We start from the raw sequence: 6000 nt of genomic DNA, 5'->3' as shown, positions 1-6000 counted from the left end.
CCCGAGGTGTCCTGCAGGGTCACACCTGGCTGTGTCCCCCTGAGGGGACCCCGAGGTGTCCTGCAGGATTACACCTGGCTGTGCCCCCCAAGGTGTCCTGCAGGGTCACACCTGGCTGTATCCCCCGAGGTGAACCCCGGTGACCGGAGTCCCCCAAGGCGAGCCCGAGGTTTCTTGCAGGGACACACTTGGCTGTGTCCCCCGAGGTGAGCCTGAGGTGTCCTGCAGGTTCACACCTGGCAGTGTCCCTCGAGGTGACCCCGAGGTATTCTGCAGGGTCACACGTGTCTGTGTCCCCCGAGGTGTCCTGCAGGGTCACCCCTGTCAGTGCCCCCCGAGGTGTCCTGCAGGGTCACACCTGGCAGTGTCCCTCGAGGTGACCCCGAGGTGTCCTGCAGGGTCACACGTGTCTGTGTCCTCCGAGGTATCCTGCAGCGTCACCCCCGCCCATCCCGGGCCGTGTCCCCCGTTCCCGCAGCCCCCCCGTGCACGCGCACCAGCCGCGGGGCCGCGCGCGCCGCCCCTCCCAGCCCCGTCCGAGGAAGGGGCGTTGATTGACAGCCGCGTGCAGCCAATGGGCGGCGCGCAGCCGGGCGCGCTCAGCCAATGGGGCGGCGGCGGGGCGGGGCGGCGCGCGCCGGGCGGGCGGGGGCGGCAGTCGCGGCGGCGGCGCCGAGCGGGGCGGGTCGGAGCGGAGCGCGGGGCAGGGGCCGGGCCGCGGCCGCCGGATCGCCACACAGCCCCGGGCACGGCGCACGGGAGGCTCCCGGCGCTGCAGGTGAGGCTGCAGCCTTGCGGCCAGGCTGGAGGCGGAGGTCGGGGGTGAGGTCCGTGGCGGGCGGTGGGTGCTGGGCCGGGGCGCGTGAGGGGCCTCGTGCCGGGGCCGCCTGAGGGGCCGCCGCTGCCCGAGCGGCGGACGCGGGGAAGGTGAAGCTCTCCTTGCACGGCCGGCGGCGGGGAAGGGCAGGGCTGGGGCCGGATGACGACACTGGGTCGGTTCCTGTAGGAGAGCAGAGCTCGCCGCTCGGCAAAGTTGGGTGACCCACTCAGGCGGCTTTGTGAGGGGAGAGAGGGCGACGATAGAGCTCTGAGCTCGGGCCGGGTTGGGTTTTCCCTGCCGGCGGTGAAATCCCGGTTGGTGGCAGGAGGTGTTTCCACGGCGTTTTAAGCTGCTCACAGCCCTCTGCGTGTTGGTGTGGACCCACCAGCCTTCCTGGCCTTCCCATTTTTGGCTTGTGGAAAGAATCTCCTCATGTCCCGAACCGCAGGGTCTGTGAGGACAGACAGGGCTTTATGTTACCTGGTCAGGGAGGGACAGGGTGTGTGTAGTGTCTGCCCGTGGCTGTGTGGGTCTGTCCCGGCGGTCTCTGGCCGGAGTGATTCAGAAGCTGATAAATTCACCCTTCTGAGCCTTCACCCTCTTGCCCTTTCTGTAAAGGGAGCCAGAAGGATGCGATGCTGCCCTTTGTAAGCCCAGCGTTTGGAAACTGAATGTAACCTTGCAGTTTCGAACGACCGGATTACTTATTAAATTGTTGGGGGTACTTTAAAACCACTACACAGCTGTACGTATTTGTCTAAGTCTGATCATTTCCACCTGACCCAGACTGGGGTAAAAAACGAGTCTTGGGATGTATTAATTTTGTTTTCTTCTGTTTTGCTCCACGACCTCCAAAAGAGTTCTTAAAAGATTGCCATGACACTGTTTCCTCTTGCTGTTGAGGAGTGGGGTTGTGTGAGGGGATGCCCTTCTGCTTATTTGGATCTCATTCCAGTATTTGCTCAGCCCTTCTCTGAAAACAAAACCTTCCCACCGCTTTTAAAAGTTGAAACAATGATAGTGCGTTACTATAATAGTCGTGGTAAAGGCTGCATTATGTAAGCAACCGGGTTTTAGTGCAACAAAAGGATCATTCTCGTATGGCTGTGACCACAGCGATGGAAAAACTGCTGTGTGGCTTCCTTGGGCACGGAGGACACACAGGACACGATGGCTCTGCTGGAAGGTGAGGGGTGACTGGGACACTTTGCCAGCTCCGTTTCAGGTGGGCAAAACTTCTTCATTGCGTTCTTTACTTAAAGGTGATTAACACCGAGGGCTCGTGTGCTGGCTCTTCTGTACCTGCCTGAAACGATGTTTAGTCAAACTTGCAATTTGCTTTTAAAGATAATAGTTACATTCTGCCAGTTATGACTGAATCATATGGAGTGTGCAGGAGTGTCTCTGTTTATTTAGCACAATGCAGCATCATTTTAGAGATCATTTTAGCTTGGTCATGGGGAGCAGGAGAGGGGTGCAGGTGCTACCTTGGCATGGCTGTTCTGTGTTGAAGAGCCCCAAACTCTCCCTGGTAGGCAGTTCATAGATCTGGAGTCGATGTCTTTGGCTCAGGGTCTGTGTGTTGTGCCGAGCTAGAACAAGTAAAACATTAAAAACTGCCCTGGGGGTTGAACTGCTCGCCACACACCAAGCACCAGTGTCGGTGTTCAGGGAAGGCTACGTGGCACAACTGCTGAAACAGTTTATTAAAAGTTGGTTGATAGGCAAAACTGATTTGGATTTTATTTTTATTGAATGAGTTTTTTTTCTCTCATTTTAATGAGAGTGGATTGGAAGTGGATGCAGTAATTAACATTAAGCTGACAAGATGGGGGTTGGTCTCTTCTCCCAGGCACTCAGCAATAGGACAAGGGGGCACGGGCTCAAGCTCTGCCAGGGGAAATTGAAGTTGGAGAGCAGAAAAAACTTCTTTGCAGAGAGAGTGCTCAGGCATTGGAATGGGCTGCCCAGAGAGGGGGTGCATTCCCCATCCCTGGAGGTTTTTAAAGTGAGCCTGGACGTGGCACTGAGTGCCATGATCTGGTAAAGGGACTGGAGTTGGCCCAAGGGTTGGACTTGATGATCTCAGAGGTCTTTTCCAACCCAATCCATTCTATGATTCTGTGACAAATTAGGTGGCATTTATGATTGGTAGCCTTGATGTTAGCTGTGTGAGTCTTTGTGGATGGCCTTAAGTGTTCTTTCACTTTTTTTTAAACTGTCATAGGTTAATGAGAGAATTTCAACCTTCCACAAGTCATCTCTGCAAGAAAAGCTTCATTTTACTTTGTAGTATATAATTACTTGTATTTTTCTAATTTTTCTTTTCTATGTCTTTGAAACACCATCACAGTGATGTCACTTTCTGACTGTGATCTAGATCATTGTGATGTTTGAGTGTTTTTAAACAATACCTTCAGAAAATACCTGTATTTTTTCTCATTGGTAGTTGTTTGCTTTCTTTTGTTGTGTCAAGGCACGTGAATGTTGGTCTGAAAATCAGTGTTGTGAACCAGGGAACATGTTTGGATGATTTAGTGTTAGGCATGAGAAGTTTTGTTCTCGTGGTCTGTCTGTACAACGCATGGATGTCTTTTCCTGCTCTAGAGCTGTGTCCATTCTGTGCTTTCCTGACTGTGGTTAAAAGGAGCCTGAAGGCTCCTGCAACTTGAATTGGCAGCCTGTGTAAATTGAGGACAAGAAATTTCTGTGCTTGTTGCAGGAATTGGAAGAGCATAAAATGCTTAGCAGTGCTGCCAGTCAAAAATTGCCTGTGCTTGTAGGAATCTGTGGCAGTAATACAAAGTAGCTAAAGGTAATAATAAAAAAAAGGTGAAAAAAAAAGCTCCTAACTCACTCAGCTTTCTGTATCTGAGTTGGTGCGTGGCTCTCTCAGTGTGAGAGTGGCAGGTCCTAGAGAAAGTTCATCTTCTCCTACTAAGGCAGGAGAACAGCAGATGCAGATTGAAGGGGTGGGGTTTGGGTTTAGATTTGTTTAAACATGCATGTAAATTGATACATGAAAGTAGTGTCTTCTTGGTTCTTGGAATTTCTGCTGTAAAAAAAATGCTAAGATTTAATTACTTACTTGATTCCTGAGACCTTGAATCAAAGACCAGTCTCTGAGATTAACAACTTCTTTGTAAGGTAGGATTTAATTCCAATTCTGTCTTAATTCCCAGAACTTCAAGAAATGACATTGTTCCTTTCAGCTAAACCCAGTTAGTGATTTCTGGCTTGACTTAATGTACTGATGAATTGTTCCCAGGAGATGAAAAGGAAGAAAGCAGGAAATAACAGTGATGTAACTGTACTGAGATAAACCAAGCTAAGGATTCTGAGGTAGATATTTAATATGAGTGTTACCTGGCTAATTGGCTCTCTGGGGTTGAGAGGAATAACCTGGAGTTGATGGTAAATTCTGTTATATTCTGGGGTCTGCAGTCAAGCTTGGATTTGTCACGAGGCTTGAATGTTGCTCCTGGTGTGTTCCCCTTCCATGTGCCCTGCCTGGGCCAGGGAACAGCCCACATTTCTCTGGGAATGCTGCTCCTTGGAGGGAGAGTGACTGTGCTGAGCTGGTGTGCAGGGGTAGAGCCCTGTGAATCTTGGTGGACAGGATGTGTCAATATTTGAGCAGTACCCAGCCCTAATTAGCAAACAGGGGCAGACCTGGCCTAGCTGCTCTGACACTGCTCAGGAATGGGCTCCAAAGGAAAAGGCTCTCCAGGTGATGTGGTTCGGTTCGGCTTCTTAGAGCCTGCAAATGTTTAAAAACTGTTCTGGCATAGACAAGGTGTTGTAAATATTTAGATAATATTGGAAACCTGTGTATTGCAGTGTTTGGCTTTGGGCCAGGGTGTATTGTTAACTGTTTTTTGCTTGGGCACAACTCTAAGCTAAGATTTACTTCTAAAATATCTGCAGCCAAATATTTTAAACTACTTTCTTTGCTTTTATCGCATACTCCAGACCAGTGAATGACAAACCAACAGCAAAAAATTGTGAGGATAAGAACAAATCCTATTATTAAATATTTCTTTCAGTTTTACTGAAACAAAAAATGCTGGATTTTAGGTAATCTTTTGACATAAACCTTACAGATGTGAACATAGATGCACAGCCATAGTTCACTAGTCTTAAAAAAATGACAAAATAGAATAAGAATATAATAATGTGTTTGTTGGTATCCTAATTTCTGACTTAATAGGTTAAATGAAGGGTGTGTGGTGAATGTGTCCTGTAATGTGAAGTACAGATTTCAATAACTGATCTGCCATGAGTCAGAGGACAAATGGGACATCTCTTTAGTTTGACTTGTGCCTCTCATCCTCTCCCTTAATAGAGGCTTTCTGGGCAAGCTGACAGCTCCCTGGATCCCTGCTGAGGGGAGCAATGCTTCTTTCTTGTTGGGAGAAATGAGGAATCTCTAATAATATTGGTAATGTGTTCAATGCCTTCGTCAAAGGCAATGTGTTCTTTGAGTTAGGACTTTGTCACCTGTATTGTGTGTTAAATTCCATCTGATTTTAGAGCTGGGCAAGTGACCCCTGGAACACAGATCAGTGGGGCCAAAGCACCCCATGGCCATGTGGCATTTTCCCTCAGCAGCAGCTGCTGCAGGAGCAGCTGAGTGCCCTGTGTTGTTTGTGCGTGTTGGTGGGCTCTGTTAGATACCAGTTAGTGCTCTTGTGGTGCTGGAGCTGCTGGGAGATGTTCCAGAGTGTCTGTGGAGTTTCAGTGCTCTCTACAGCTACTGATATTTCACATGAGTAATGAGTATTTTTGCACAAGTGTCACCACTCCTTCCTTGACCACTTAGTCATAGAGAATCACAGAATCATAGAATGGATTGGGTTGGAAAAGACCTCCGAGATCATCAGTCCAACCCTTGCTCCAACTCCAGTCCCTTTACCAGATCATGGCACTCAGTGCCACATCCAGGCTCACTTTAAAAACCTCCAGGGATGGGGAATGCACCCCCTCTCTGGGCAGCCCATTCCAATGCCTGAGCACTCTCTCTGCAAAGAAGTTTCTTCTGACATCCAACTTCAATTTCGCCTGACAGAGCTTGAGTCCGTGCCCCCTTGTCCTATTGCTGAGTGCCTGGGAGAAGAGACCAACCCCACCTGGCCAGAACTTCCCTTCAGGGAGTTCCAGACAGTGCTGAGGTCACCTCT

The 6000-nt window shown here is 49.8% G+C and overlaps 1 protein-coding gene across 4 annotated transcripts in view; it reads left to right on the top strand.

The window, feature by feature from the left end:
* The first annotated feature begins 651 nt into the window (after positions 1-651).
* PACSIN2 (protein kinase C and casein kinase substrate in neurons 2) overlaps positions 652-6000 on the top strand; it is a 42522-nt gene continuing 37173 nt past the window's right edge. For 3 of the 4 annotated variants that reach the window (XM_071551567.1, XM_071551566.1, XM_071551564.1), the window contains exon 1: positions 652-778. The gene's annotated coding sequence lies outside the window, so the exon portion shown is untranslated. The remainder of the gene's footprint in view (positions 779-6000) is intronic. The other variant, XM_071551563.1, reaches the window with a different exon arrangement.

The sequence above is a fragment of the Pithys albifrons genome, chromosome 3, assembly GCF_047495875.1.
Source record: "Pithys albifrons albifrons isolate INPA30051 chromosome 3, PitAlb_v1, whole genome shotgun sequence".
In the NCBI taxonomy this organism is placed as follows: domain Eukaryota; kingdom Metazoa; phylum Chordata; class Aves; order Passeriformes; family Thamnophilidae; genus Pithys; species Pithys albifrons.
Note: the sequence above shows the minus strand (reverse complement) of the source record. Positions and strands in the feature narration are given on the sequence as shown.